We start from the raw sequence: 16,199 nt of genomic DNA, 5'->3' as shown, positions 1-16,199 counted from the left end.
ACTTCATTAGGTCTGTTATACAGTCATATATTTTTATTTATTTTTTATTTATGCATCTATTTTTTCAGCCATGAGAACTATAATAATAGTTAAAGTCTCCCTCCACTCAAAAATGTGTTTAGCTTATTGTTACTTCACTTGAATATTTGATCCTCACTGTGCAGAGTTTGACATTATAGAGGGCTGTTTTCATGTTCAGCTACTGAAAATGGAAAGTTTCTCCATTTAACAGAAAATCAGAGTTTAAGACTTGTAGCTATCAGCATGATTTGTGAAGTCACACCTAGCTTGGAGCCTCTCGTGCTCTAGTATGCAACTTACGCAGGTGTGATATGAAACTTGAAGCCTCAAGTGCACAAACACTGAGAACGGACACTTCAGTGAAGTAGGAAGACATCTTGAGTTCAGCAGTTCAACTTTTGACATGAACAGTATTTACATATTCACAGATTTGGGATTTTTAATAAGGTAAAAGGAGTAGATGTTATTTTATTTATTTCTAATGAGGTGATTTAACTTTTTTTATGGATAAACTATAAACATGAATTATTATTCCAATGTTTAAGTTTATATGGCTTAAAACATGTCTTAAAACATGCATCTTTGAGTGAAACAATTGAAATCTATCACTTTTGTCAGCATATCACATAAAAACAAAAAAAAAAACAACATAAAGCTTATATATAATCCATTCTGACAACTCAGGACAAAAAGGACACCCAGGGGAGGTTTAGGTCCGCCTTTAGTTTTTCACAAGGAGAAATACAGCACTTTGCCATGTAAAATCCACGCAGTAAACATTCCCTTCAAAGAGCAATCATGCAGTCTCACCCCTTGCCACAAGAGGGAGAAACACAGAGGATTACATGTATAGGCCTCATTTGACAAGTACCTCAAAACAAGCTCAACTAAACATGCGAACACACACTCAATGTAACACCTGACCACTCTCATATATCCTTCAATTTAACATCTAAGCAGTTCATCACATTGTCATGAATTATCAAAGCATACTGCATAACTGGATTAAACGTGATATCACATCCAGCAATGGCAAAAACTCCAATATGACACTTTAAAATGAAAGAGCTCTAAATAATATTTCTTAACTTAAACGTAAAATGCACCTTTTTCACTATTGTCCTAAATTGTGTGATTTAAGACAACATGTCCATCTTTGAAAAGCTACAAGAGCAGGTTTCTGATCTAAGAAGAAAAACACAATAACATATTACAGAAACACAATTAAATGGCCGGTTTAAAAATGTCTCCTCTGTCTCTAACATTATTGTTAGGTTTTATACATTTATGTTTCTGCATATGGCCCATACATGAACTGAGATTGTTAAATAGATAAGTGGCTCCATCCCATCTTCTCTAATCAGTAACTGTTTCATTGATCAAAGTGGGATGTTGGGTGTTTGTCATCAGCATCTGTACAATGCTGCCAAACATTTAATATGGCAAATAAGCCCTGCCATGGCAACCCGACATAGAGGCCAGCAAACAATGCTACATACTCCATGGCAACGGGATGGCGGGAGACGGCCGGAGGACAGAGTTGTTGGCCTTCTGCTTGTTTACGGAGAGAGACACAGAAGGGCTGAAACAGAGAGGGAGACGGATAAAAGCTGAAGGAGAGGATGCCATTAAGGAGGGGATACGAGTAAAGGACAAGAGATAAAGATGGAGACACAAATAGATGTGCGCTTCGACGTGTGCTTGGCGTTCATTTAACTCAACCAAAGGATCATGTTTTGTTGACAAATCCATTTTCTACTGACTCTTTCAATCACACACACACACACACTACACACCCAGTAGGACACCCATAAGTCTTTAGTGTGCCACATAAATATACCACAGTATGTGTATAATCTGTTAACATCTAACTATTGGTCTCTGCTGCTCTCCTTACTGCTGCACAATCTGTGCACAATGCACAACAACATGGGACTGCTTCTCCGACTCTCACACAGTACAGAAACAGGAAAAGCTGGCTGAATGGGCGCTACCGCCACTGCCACCACCAGCACTGCTATTAAAGCCGGCCCTGTGTGCCAAGCAACAACTTATTTACAGTCAGGGCCTACTGCAAGTGATGAGATTAAAATCTTTCAATGAACGGGAGATATTTTCTTTAGCGATGTTATGAAAACATGACATGCGGGCAGACACATGACAGACGCACAACTCAGCTGCTGACACTTAAGACTCCCGTACACATGCCATCATACGCTCGCACACACAGACACACACGCCACACACACACAATATACATACGGTATCAAATCTTTGTAATAATAATCCAATAAAATAATACATAACAATAATAATATAACAAAATAATATATAACATTCTGCATAAGTACTTTTACTTTGGATTCTTAAGTAAATCTAATTCTCTAAGTTAATTTTTTAAATTGAGTATTTTTATGTTGTAGTATTACTACTTTTACTTAAATAAAGGATCTGAATACTTTGTTCAAGGCTCACTTCAGAGTTAGAACACTGATAACTATAAATGACTGTAAACCAAGATTTCTATGCAAAATGAGGAATGTCAATGGTCTAGTTGTGTGGGGACATTTTTGCAACTGCTAATTATCAATATTAGAGTTGCAAAGATTAGCTGATTAATCAGGTAGATGATTGATTGAAAATTAACCAACAACTATTTTGATACTCTGTCATTTTGAGTCATTCTTTGAGTAAAAAATGCTAAAATTCTCTGGTTCCAAATGTAAATATTCTTGTTTCTTTAGATAGTAAACTGAATATATTTGGGTTGAAGATTGTTGACAAAACAAAACATTTAAGGTACCATTTTGGTACTGGGAACTGGTGATCAACATTTTTCACCATTTTCTGACTTTATCGAACAAACGATTTATCAAGAAAATAATTGTTGAATGAATCGAGTGAAAATAACTGTTACTTGCAGCCCTAATCAATATCATATAATGTTCATATTTGCAACTGAGAATATGTGGACCTACCTGTTTAATATCTTCTCTACTCCTCATACATTTCACTACTTTTAATTTCATGCCATCTTCTAAACACACAAACAGGCCTCGCATCTATGTTCACACCTACATGTGCATGTGTATGAAGGTTATTTATAGTGCAACAATTTCCAAAAGGGAAATAACAGTACTATATTTATACACACACAAAGGCAGACAGAGACCCACACAGACAAAACAAAAATATCACTAACATACATGCACAGGCAAAAGAAAAAACAGTACACATGAAAATAACATTTCGCATACACACAATTATTTAACGTGAGACAAGTCGTAAATATTTCCCAACAGGAGTCTATAAACTTGTGCAAGCTATTAGACAGCCGGTTAGTTACACCTGCATGTCATATTAGCTAGGCTCCAGCACTGTGGTGTGAGAGGTGGGGACATTGCTAGAACTGATAAAAACACGCTAATAAGAGTGTGGGGGGACATAGAAAAGGTATCAATGGCAGGCAGACAGGCAGGCAGGACATTTGTATGGAGAGGAGTACGGCACTGCTGACGTCAGTCGGCAGCGACACACACAGCGTCAGCAGCCCTCAGCACATGCACACGCTGATAATGAGAACTGGGCTCTGGCTGCCAAGACACGCATGGGAAGAAAAGATGATATGGAGAGAGGGAAAAAAAGCACAGGCAGGCGTGATTCTTTTAAGACTGTGTTCAGGAAAGAGAGCAAACCAGATGAGAGGTCTGCAGTGTGTGTGTGTGTGTGTGTGTGTGTGTGTGTGTGTGTGTGTGTGTGTGTGTGTGTGTGTGCGCGCCCTGTTGGTTGGACATAGCTTGAACTGTTGGAATAAGGCTGGCCATGTAGCTCAGTGCCAAAACTCAGGCAGGTTAGCTGATGATAGGCCAGCAGTTGAGGCGACTGAAGGAAGGAACAGATTTAAAAAAAAAAAAAACTGTCTGAACTTTTGACCCAGACTGGCTCACTATAAATGTATTACTGACACATTTAAGTCAACAAACTTATTATAGTGTTTGAAGAATCCAGAATAAAACACATTATAAGTGTTTATCAAGTGGCAAGTAGAGAAAATTAAATTATACCAGTAAAACCACAGAGAAGGAGTTCAACAGTGAACTTACATTAACCCCAAACTATAGATAAGGAAGTTAATGACAAAAAAACAACATCAATTACGTGGATGTGGTTTCGATGTTTTAAGAGACAAGAAAGCTTTGAAAGAGACTCTGCAAAATGTGTCAAGTACAACCCTAGACAGGAAAAAGTGACTGAAAAGAACACGAACATGCTAATATTAATTCTTCTGCAACTGCAGCATTAAAGGAGCTTCATGTCAACAAGAATCAATGACGTCCTGGGTTTGTGGCCATTATTACACCACATAAAAAAGGCCCAAAAAGCAACATTGAGCGTGACTGCTTTTTTCTTAGCTAAAGACCTGATGGACGTATAAAACTAATCACAAAGCTGGAAACATGCTGCCAATCTTTTCTGAGTCAGTCAGTTCAAATGTCATGTTTACTATTAATTAACATTTACCTGTGTACATTTATCATTTACTTGAAATTTTATTTAATCTTGACAAAAATATTAAGGAAAACTTTTCTTGTTTTGAAAAACAAGTGAATTTTAATATGATAATACTGTATTATTTGTCCAATCATAGAATAAAATGTAAAATGCATAAAATACTGACTGTACATTTATGGTAATATTTGTTTAATTAAAATAGATCAAATGGCACAGAAGTACTTGAAGCAATCAGTATTCTACCATGCTGATAGATTGTCTCATCAATATATCATTCAGTTGCTCTACTGTCTGTGTGGCAAATACAAGAATGAACAGTTGTCTGAATATACTTCATTTTTTCTCTGTTTTTTTTTTCACCCTTTTCCACATGTTTTGACCAGCTGCTTTTCCATGTTTGGTTCGTCAAAGTCATCATTGCAAAACGCAGTCTGCCACTGTCTGCTGAGTGGATAAAAGAATGAAGGTGGTGCATGGGGAAAGTACGAACTGACTAAGCAGTTGCTCATGAATGGTGGGAAGAGATACCGTACCTCCTCCCAGTGCAGCCAGCCAGACAATCTACAGCACCAAACACTTGTAAAAATCTTTTTGCATCAGTGTTGCTTGGCTCAGCACCAGCCCACAGGTCAACCAGCCCAACGGCAAAAACTCATGGGTACTCCAGATGGCTAGTCCGCCTATGGCTGTCACCAGTGTCGTCAGGGCAACCTGGCAGGACCATGGAAAATTCTTTGACTAGGGAAAGGAGCTCGTGCAAAATGTCATCCCTCTCTTTCACACTCATCTACCACTTCACTGGACTGGTGTTGTTCAGCGTCTGCCCTGCAAAAGCCAGCGTCTATAATGTCATCTGCGGTATTTTTATTTACTTCTGTGATCATATCTATTGCTTCACACACTTGCATGGTGTGTGTATTTGATCCAATTTGGCACCGACCCAGTGAATTAAAAAAACAAATACTGCCAATTACATGTCAACCCAAAAATAGTTGAAAATTCCAATCACCCAAGGCATGAACAAGTTAACAGTTACAAGTCTGATGTCTCCTAGTTCTAGTTGTAAAAATCCAAGTTACATTTCTGCAAGTCTTTATAAGACAACAGAGAGAAACAAACAGTTTAACAGCAGTGAAAAACAAAAAATCCACTGTTGGATAAAATTACATGTTCTAAAGGACAATCCGTGGTTTTTCATTCTTATTTATGTGCATGTTCCATAAAAATAACACTCAATTAACTGTCACAGTTCTTATCTATGTGTTGCCAAAATATCCCTATAGACGTCCCTTTAAAAGAGTGAACTACAGGTTTCAATGTCTTATCTCAATCCTAATAGATGGATCTATAAAAACTACACCACAAAGCACATAACTTGTTCATTTCACCCAACAAAGTTACAATTTTAAATGCCACCAAAGATCTTCACAGTGGAAAAGTTTGTGGGTATTTATAGAAGCCAGGGTAAGCTCAATGGGGAGACACCCATGCTAATGAAGAGCATGAAATACGCTTTGGAATCAATGTCACATCATACTGCATTTAGAGTATTTCAGGAGCTGATCTGCCATGTCAGCAACTGGTGTTTGTTTACATGTGGAGAAAAAGATATAGACACTATTTTTGGGCACACTAGACCACAGAATTTTTTCAGAAAAATGTACAGTGAACTGTCGATATGGGTGGTAACATACCAGGGTAAGCTAATGAAGTATGCAAAGGAAAGGTGTGGAGAAATATTACTGATTGGAAAACAGGGAATAGTAGAGAATGGTAACAAAGAACAGAACTTGAGTCTGATGCTAATTGTAAACATTATTTTAAACACTATATAATGACTGGTCCTTATAAGGGAAAATCTTAACTGCCAAATTTCAAAAGGGGACAGTTTTGTGACTTTGTCCCTGTACAAGAAAGACACATATTGTGGTTTATTTAGTTGTTGAATAAGGGTGTTCAAGTTGCAAACTATGAAAAAAATAAATAATGATGCCTGTTTGCCTTCTGTTATAAATTTGATCTAAATCCTAATTTACAATGTACTTCTGCTTTATATATATTGACATGTAAGAAGCCAACTTTGCCCCCTCTGACATGACCTAATTTGTAACGTAGCCTATCACAAAGTAGGTTATGGGTTATATATTTATACATCTGCTTCTGCTGTACTTTCAGAAAATGGTTCCCACTCCTCAGTTCCCATCAACAACTCTAAACCACAAATAAAATGCTGTGTTTACCCCCACTACATTGCTGGGGCTATGAGAGATATTGGCCTGCCACCTGTTAATGAGTCATTAATGTTAATGCAACATGAAACTGACCTCTGAGTTTGGTTTTAAAGGTCCATTCTGAAGACCAGTCCATGCAAACTATAATTAGCCACCCTGATAAAGGCTAAGTGATATTATAAGATGAAACTTCAAGCACAGTGCAGTACAGGTTACTGGCCATGCAACAACAACGTTTTTAAGTGTGGTATGGTATATCAGTGTAGCATTATTTTACTAAATGTAACATTATAAGTTTCACACCATGTTCCCATGTCCTATAGGAAGCTAACAGGGCAGCAACACTGAACTGATGGCAGAAGTAGCAGACAACAGCACAGGGAGAGATCTGGTGTAACTTCACAACAAATCCAGGAGAGTCTCCCATCTGAAAAGAGTTTTAATACTAGAAGAACCAAGAGGACAGATGAGGATGACTTTTGGTACTTTGCTCAATTTGGTGTCATTATATTTGTTTATCTATTGATCTATTTATGTGGCACAGATGAATGCCTTACAAATTTCTCCACTAAAGCATCCAGGGTGAAACACAAGATGCATACCTAAAGATAGTCCAAATAATTTGCTGGTGCCTTTTCATCATATTACAGGATTGCTCTGAGCCACTATGACACAGTTTGAGGTCAGTTTTGTGGAAAATGGTGAAAACTAATTTGTTTTCCTTTACCCCTCTGCAGCCCAGCATCCTTTTGACTAATCTATAACTAAACAAACAGATGTGTGACAACTATCTTGTAAATACAGGCTTTGAAAACTATATTTTGATGTGACACGTCACACATCCACAAAGTAGAAAGATCTACCTCCGGGTTATATGCCTGTGTTTTGTCACAAGCACCTTTCCCAATCGTTCCAATATTCCCTCATCAGCCTTTGTCTCTCTCCAGACAGCCATTGTTGTTGCTCTCTGAGGATTATGCTACATTAATTCCAGTGTCTGTATTAAGTTACAGATGCCTTTTCATGCACCCCCGCTGGCCTGGAGTGTAATTAAGCAAACAAAACTAAGTAATAGGGACTATTCACAAATTTGTATGCATCATCATGTTCAGCTGTGGTTTGTGTGGGACATCTTTAGCTTTGATGTAACTGATGCACCCACCTACTCAAGATAACATCAGTTTGTGATGTTCAGTACGTTCCAAAAAGTATTTTGTGGTGTCATTCTAGCGGTTGATTTTCTGCATTTCCCAGCAGCATAAAACCACAATCAGTGTGATACGTTGTCTGTGCTGTAGATATAGTTTGCAGGGATGAGCATTTTAGTTGTTTCTCAGAAGATGTAGAGTAAAGAGAATTTAAACACAAACAGCTAGTCCATCGATTCCCAGGATGATGTGACCAAATTGATGAAGAATTTTAATTTCCAGGGGAGAGGAAGGACGATAAACAACTAAAAAGAATAGTACGTTACGAATTAGAATAATAGAATTGTATGGTATAAAATTACATGTAAGCTGAAGCTGTATAATGAAACTTCTTGTATTAAATGATTGATTTTGGTCAAATCTGAACACAGCAATCGTACTCAGGTGTGGACCAAAACCAATGCACCAAGACCTTTTTAAGGAACTGTTTTTGGAATTCTGGAGTGGTTCGTTTGTGCGTGGGAACGTGATACAACCTCAACCTGACCCAACTATTAGGCATACTTTGCAAGTTTGATCTGAATGGCTGAGCAAAATCAGCAGGTGCTAGCAGATAGCAATCAGACACTTCTGACCAACGAGCAGAGTGAACATTCTGATGTGGCTTTTAGTGATACATTTTCTGTGTAAAAAGAAACTGAACCAAGGGGGAAAAACAGGTTTACCAACAAATCCACTGATTAAGATCAGAGCAAACTAAAAATAGGTTTGAAAATTTGCTAAATTTCACATGGACTCTCAATTTCAGGACTAAGACTAAAAAAAAATGCTGCCAAAAACCTGAACAGGCAACTAGGTCAAAACAAAAAAACTTATCAACTGCAACAGTAATTCTACATCCAAGTCTGTCTGGGTTACGTCCGTAATGGTCCCTTTCCTCAAAGACTCACTTATGGCGCAGTTTGTTGCTGCAGAATGAGTCGCCTACACCCTCTCATCTTTTATCTCAGGGGCATAGCATGTGGTTTTACTATGGCGTTTTGTTTACATGAGTCAGTAGACACACAGCACAAGGCCTATAGACACACACCCACTAATTCCTTTGAAGCGGCGAAGATAGCAGTTGCTGTCTGCTTCCTGGCTGTTGTGAATTTGTCAGCCAGATGTGTCCCCAGCAAAAAGCAGATGGACCAGAACAAGTCTGACAGAAAAACTGAGTGGAAGAGTTACAACTGTGCTCTATGGGCCTTTTGGGAAGTGGCAGGAAATTTCTGTGTGCTAAGCCAAGTTGGATAGTGCTCCTTCTCAATATCATCAGACACACAGTATGGCCAGATGTTCTGGACACCTGGGGAAAGAAAAAGTCCAAGTTGTCAAGTGATCTCTGTCTTTTTTTTTTTGAGTCTGATCAGTTGGCAGAGGGCGACTAGACGAACTTGATAATCCCAAATGAGAAATGTGTGTGTGCTGAGAATGCCTTGTGAAAGTCTGATCGGTGTCAGCTCCCACCACTTTAAACCCTTTCCTGTATCGTGAAGGAGGTTGGGGATTTGGGGAGGAAAAATGACCTTGTTACACCCCTCTGTGGGTGAAGGAGCAGCAAGGATCTGTGGCCAAAAGCTGGTTGGCATCCATCATGGTGGAGACCCAAGAACCTGCTGGTGGATTCAGGATTTAGCAGAAAGATACTAACAGGCCAGAAAGGCTGCAGCTGCCATAGTTGTAGAAGCGAAAGCATGGGTGTAGAATGAGTTTAGAGAGGCTACGATGAAAACACTCTGAGGCTCAGTAAGGGAAGGCAAGACTAGACATCCCAGGCTGCAGGTGTGTCCTCATTTCAAGAGAAAGTGGCGGAAGAGTTTTAAGGGTCCCAGCAGACCTTTCACATAATCAGATTTACTGTTTCTCCTTGTTGACCTGAGATCACATTGGCATCCACAAGAAGTAGATGGAGGAAGTTGCTCTGTGAAAGGATGTCTGGGTTGTTCTACCTGCTCTGTCGCTACCAGAGGCCTGACCTGGATAAAGGAAAAGAATATAGCTGGATAACTAGATCACTGAGAGCTGAATTGGTTTAAGGTTATTTCTTATTTTAGCTTTTATGAATTTGAATTCTTTAGGGCTTTTACACATTTTTTTTTTAAAATCAACATAAATCACTACAGAAAAACATAATTAGAAATTGATTTAGGTAACATTTACTGTGAGACCACAGTTAAGTTTTGCGCTGGCAGAGTAACCGAACTTGAGAATATCAGGATTTCACCACATATTTAATAGTCAGTGTGACGCACAAGGAAGGAGCCATTTATCTTGATCTATTCATTTCACTTCAGCTATTGTGCTCACTAAGTATTTTTTCTTTGTTTGGGTGTATTGTGTTGCGGAAAATATTTTAAAAGATGAACACATAGACAAGTAACAGGACTGAGCAACAAGTTCGTCAGCGCCTTCTGTTATAGCTGTCAAAAAAGAAAGCATTGTTGTAAGTTAAATAAAAGGAACTCAACATTCCACAACAAAAGTTTGAGATGTCATGCAGTACAAGATGGTTATCAGTGCAGATGACGAATGAAAGGATTCTTGAGCCCATCCTCGGCTGACCTGAATGTCTGTCAGCAAAGCATTCTTACTACCGGTGACTTAACAGATGCACATTCATAAGAGGAACGTGTCACCATCATTTGAAAACCCCTTTTCTGCATAAACTCAGTTCAGGACTGTTGGTTGTGGTTGAAGTTAGCATAGAGCTGACTAGGACACACCCGCGTACCTTAAACCGTGTTTCCACCCCAGGAACCTTCCCCAGGGACTAAGAACCTTTAGAGGAACTCAGTTCTGCTACCTGCATTTCCACTGGACAGTTTTACCCCCCAAAGATGTCCCTTCTTGGGGGGTAGTACTTTCCAAAAGTACAGGAACTTAGGAATGATCATCGCTGATTGGTCAAACACACACACTCTGGCTGCTTCAACTTGTGTATCACTTCATTCATAAAACAAGGAAGTACTCTAGTATCTATTTAATGTTAAAATACTTAAAACTTTTAAGTTAGGCTTTGCTGTCGGCTTCCTGATTCGTTTTAGAAAAGGGTGAGAGAAAACATTATTTTCTGATTGTTTCATGACGGTTAGCTACTTTCTATAGTAGAAATAAATAACCAGCAAACACTCAACAGATGATTTACTGTTGTGACAGACGCTCTTAGTTTCAGTTTTATTTTCCTCCTCTACTTTTCTCCTTTTAATTCATTCAGATGCAGTGGAAATGCAAACGGACTGCACAACAGGGACTTTTGGTTCCAAGTTTGGTTCCTGAAATTAGTTCCTCTGGTACCAATGAACCTGGAACTTTTGGTTGAAACAGGGCTTTAGTATGTGACCTAATAGAATAGTATGTGATCTCTGTGATATTAATTCTCTTAAAAATGAGTCTAAGCAATAAAACATGCCCTTTCTCACTTCAATACACTCATAGGTTTTGCCGCTACAGCCTTACTTGGTTTGGAATGACCAGTAGCTTTTGGTGGCTGTTAGCTAACATTAGCAGACCTGAAATAGATATTGCTGTGTAACGAGCATTACTCATTCAGTTCACTCTACTTGTGCAACTGTTACACTATGTTGTACAATCTACCACAATCTACCTGTCACTAGTGGCCACAATAGCCGCTATTCAGCAAAAGTGCTTGTGTAAAGGGACAATTCAGACTTTTTGGCATAAAGTGGTATAAGTTACCGACCACTGGTGATACTTACCAGAAAAAATTCCCATTTCATCAAGTTTTACAAGGCTTGAGATATAGCCTACATTTTGATATAAAAACAAAATAATTACGTTCTTTTGTTTAATTTGAAAAAAAAGAGAAGGGGAAAAAAGACAAAAACCCACACACAAGGGGAAGTTCTCAGACCCCACAGCAAACTGCCAACTTTGTTTATCCCACAAATAAGATTTATATTGCTTCACACCATGTCCCAACCATAAACTAAAAGTAAAAACAGAAATGGAATCAGCCGCAGTCCCCAAAGAAATTACAGCCGGGGGGACAGAGTTTCATACATGTATACCAGTGGGAGGAAAGCCAAAGAGGTCATTATGGAGCCTTTTCAAAAGAAATAGGGCAGCAGCTACTTAGTGTCTCCCATGCTTGATGTTGAGGAAAATCCACTAAAATGGTGAAAAAAAAGTCAAGCGCAAATAAGCACAAATGCAAAAGAAAGTGCTGCATAGACATGTCATTTTTGTCACTCTAAGGCAGTTTTATTATTTATTTATATTTATTATTATTTATTTACTTTTACATTACTTTATTTACTAGAGATGTAAGTAATGTTCTACTTTTGTTAAATCATGCAACTTTTTAAACATCATTTAAATTAAAATGTACATGTGAGAAATTTGGATGTAGCCAAAATCCAGCCAAAAATACCACTGAAATACAAAGTATGTAAGCCATTAAAACTACATAGCAATTTAAAATAATTTAGCATATTTAAGATATAATCCTTCAGCGTCATTTCCTTTTTCAATTTATTGTTATCAAGTTAAATATGTTAAGTTACTGTGACACTAATTGTTGGTGATATGACCCCGTCTTATCATAGACAAAAAACAACAACAACAAACTGACTCTCCCGCTATTACAACCTTGTGATTTATAGAGAGATAAATGACAAGATGAAACGTATTGATAAGAAATTTGTAGCTTAACCAGAGACAAAAATTTCAGTTTAACCGTCAGCATAGACTCTCACTGACGTTTCTGCAGTTGGCTGCTTGCCAGACAGAGTGAAGCTTGCATAATGACAAACACAACATGCAGGAACAACATAAATGCCACAACCTGAGTAAGGTCAACCATAGTACGTCAATGATGAACTTTTTCCCACAATGGTATGTTTCATGCTCAAACGGCACAAAGCGTTTTCTCAAACTCAACATCAAAACTCAGTAGGCAGCTGCAACCAGCATTGGCAAAACACAGCACGCACACCACTTGTAGTATTATTAAGTCCAACAACAACAAAAAACTAAACTAAACAAAAACATACAAAGAAAGACAGACCAAATTGTATTTGAATCTGACTGACACCATGCATCTTTCTTGGTATCTGTTTCCTTTCTCTTCTAATTCAATTGTGTGCTATCTGGTAAATTAGAAATGCCAGAAAAATCGAAAAATATAATCGTATAAACTGCTAGAAGATAGGTCACAGTTACAAAGAATTTATTTAGACGTGGTGTTTGAAACTCTGTCCCTTAAATTCACAGCTGCTCTGCACGTCTGTTTTATTTTGCATGAACATGGAAGAGATCACATAGCCAAACTCTAACACAAATATTTAAAATTTGTATTCATTAACAGAGTTTAGCTTTTTTAAAAGTGATTAAATCAATACATTACACATAAGATTTTATGCAACAAAATATATTTCACATTAAGGGATTTAATCTGAGCATGACTTTGATCTCACATTTACAGGGAACCACTCAGTAAATCATGCCCCTATAAATAGTTGCAGGCAGTGCAGGCTGTATATGCAGGTTACATTTTATCTGAGCTTAAATTTTCTGTTGACCTGGACCGCAGCAATTCATCGCTATCACAAGAGATTGGCAAGAATATAGGCATGTTTGACCTTTGGAGACTGGTGGCAGAGAGCCCAAGTGTAAATATTCTGAATTGTACTTCTCAAAGTCCTTTCTGCTGACATTGATTTGCTGATCTGCAGGTTCATATAAATATCCCAGGTTTACCCAGTGTTAACACAAGTAATTATTAAAAGGACCATTGACCTTGTGACGCACTGAATGTACGATCAGAGTCTGAAGAGAGCTTCGTGTGTCATCAAAAAAAAATTAAGCAGCTGTTTATTAAGGAACAATAAGTAACCAGATCTGCCTGTCTGGCCTCTCTGTGTTGTTATACATCTCTTAAAGTTTGGTTTACAACAACCCATTTAAAGCTGGTATTATCAAAGACTCAATATATGCCAGGGGACAAAGGTGATCTCAGTGCGAATGTTTTCTGTTGAAACTGTGCCCAGGCAGCCCTGGATCAGAGGGCTTTACTGTGCAAAGCAAGATCTCACATCCTGTACACATGGAGATGTAATATTGCCCTTTGTCTGCATGGCTTTTTATTTCTACATATATTTTAGGTTTAAATGTTAACAATCTTTTTTGTAACCATTCAAAATACAGGTATGAAACAGAAACTGCAATGCCCACGAGGACTGCACAGAAAAGAAATTGATAGTCCTCGATGGACCTGGCTCAACTATTGCTACAATGCAATGCAACGCCATGTGGCAAGGCACTGCGTTGGACATTCAAATACTTGCAAGCGCAGTAGATTAATTTGGAATGTGAACACTGCATTTCTTCCATTCTGTTCTACAAGAATCACCTTGCAATTGTTGTGACAAAAGAGAAAATAATTGCAGCTGTGCTAATTTTTCAGAGATGTAAAATCCTGTAAAACTGTAGTGCAGTGTTTTGGCATCTGATAAGCCTTCAAACTCATGGATCTATTAGTCAAAGCAGACTTCCTGGATCATATTTCATTGTCTCACCCATACCTGAAACAACACACTCCCATCAAGTAAGCCCCTTGCATTGCTGTTATTGGTCTGACAATCGGTATGGAGCTAAGACAAAAATTTCAATGAGACTGAAGCAGGCTACGGCATTAAAATGTTGTTGTTCTTTAAAGAAAAAACAGGGTTGTCCAGAAAAAAAACTTGAATGTGGCTCAACTTTCACCACAATGCAATGCAACACAATCCAATATAACGCAACACAAATGTCATCCAGCAATGTACTGTGTTTGCTTATTAAATACTATATGTGCAAGCACACATCCCAGCTAAATTACTTGAACGAGAACAGTGAAGTTCAACTGAAGTTGTAAATCGTGTGTCATAGTGTTATAAACTGCTGTGTGGTGTTTTGCATCTGATAGGCCTTCAGCATAATACAATGGAGCGGACTGGAAAACAGTCAGGCTGCTATCTGTTAGATGAAAAGGATAGTGATTTTTTTATGACTCCTTACTTTATGTTCCAATCCTTGAAAATCTTTAGTATACTTATTGATCATGGCAGCTGTACCCAATACACCCAACATATTTACAGTATGGATCAAAGGTTTGGACACACCTTCTCATTCCCTTGAATGAGAAAAGTGTCTCCAAACTTTGGACTGGTATTGTATACTAGGACTTAGTCATATTAGGTTTAGCTATATAAGGACTAAGTAACTTCATTACAAAAGACAGGCCAGATCATTTTGGACATGCTGATATGCTGCTGTGTGAAGGTGTTTTATAAAGGATTCAGTGCTGAAACGAGTAGCTGATTAATTAAATAGCCGATCAACAGAAAATTTATAGAGAACAATGCTAATAATCAATTAAAAGGTTAAGTCATTTATCAAGCAAAAATGCCCAAAATTCACTGGTTCTAAGATCTCAGATGTAAGCTACATTTCTCTTTTGAAATATCTTTGTTACAGAAAAACACAGAAACTGTGCTGTTATTATTATAAGTTTTCATGATATTTTACATTAATTAGTTAACCACTATATTTTATTGTAAATTATCTATTCTGACCAAAAAACTAGTCTTAAACATCAGTCCAAACTCCCAGCAAATTCTAACTTAGATTGTTTTTAGGTATCAAAGTGCAAACGTGTGATGTATGTCCTTCACATGCAACCTTTTTTGACCACTGAAGAGCGCAATAGCGATCTATAGTTTGGAGGATGGGAGGCCTGAGTACAACAGGAAGGTTATACCTGATATGGACATGAGAGCTAGATCAGGGAGGCTTGAAGCCTTGTAAGGGAACATCTGGTTTTATCATGGAATCAGTGCAGGCTCCTCTCATAAACACAACCTAACGCCTGAGCCCTGGAGCTCTGGCCAATAACAAGCATGTGAACACAAACGCCATCCATCAGAGTCGAGCAGTGGGAGGAGGAGTTAACAGGGAAGTAGAAGAGAGAGAGAGAGAGGCAGACACAAAGAACAGTGAGAGAAGAGACCACAACAGAAATTGTATGTTAAGTAAATCATTTACAAGCAAGTGAATAACACTGGCTGTAAGCAGCTTCTTATTTCTCCTTTATGTATCACATTCCCAGAGCTGCCATTAAAGCTAAGTTGACAGGGGGTTAAATAAAAAAGTTTAAGAAGCTTACAGCTGTACACTTGTCAAGTTAAAGGTCAAAATCAATACACAACTGGCCCCTCTTAAGTATTTCAACATTTGTCAGTCTACT

General features: G+C 38.1%; 1 protein-coding gene across 1 annotated transcript in view; it reads right to left on the bottom strand.

The window, feature by feature from the left end:
- The window catches only part of pde3b (phosphodiesterase 3B), a 51,494-nt gene that overhangs the window by 16,053 nt on the left and 19,242 nt on the right, over positions 1–16,199 (bottom strand). The gene's annotated exons all lie outside the window — the stretch shown is intronic.

Source organism: Thunnus albacares, chromosome 1 (genome assembly GCF_914725855.1).
Source record: "Thunnus albacares chromosome 1, fThuAlb1.1, whole genome shotgun sequence".
In the NCBI taxonomy this organism is placed as follows: domain Eukaryota; kingdom Metazoa; phylum Chordata; class Actinopteri; order Scombriformes; family Scombridae; genus Thunnus; species Thunnus albacares.
The sequence above is the reverse complement of the archived record's forward strand: the minus strand, read 5'-3'. Positions and strand labels throughout refer to the sequence as shown.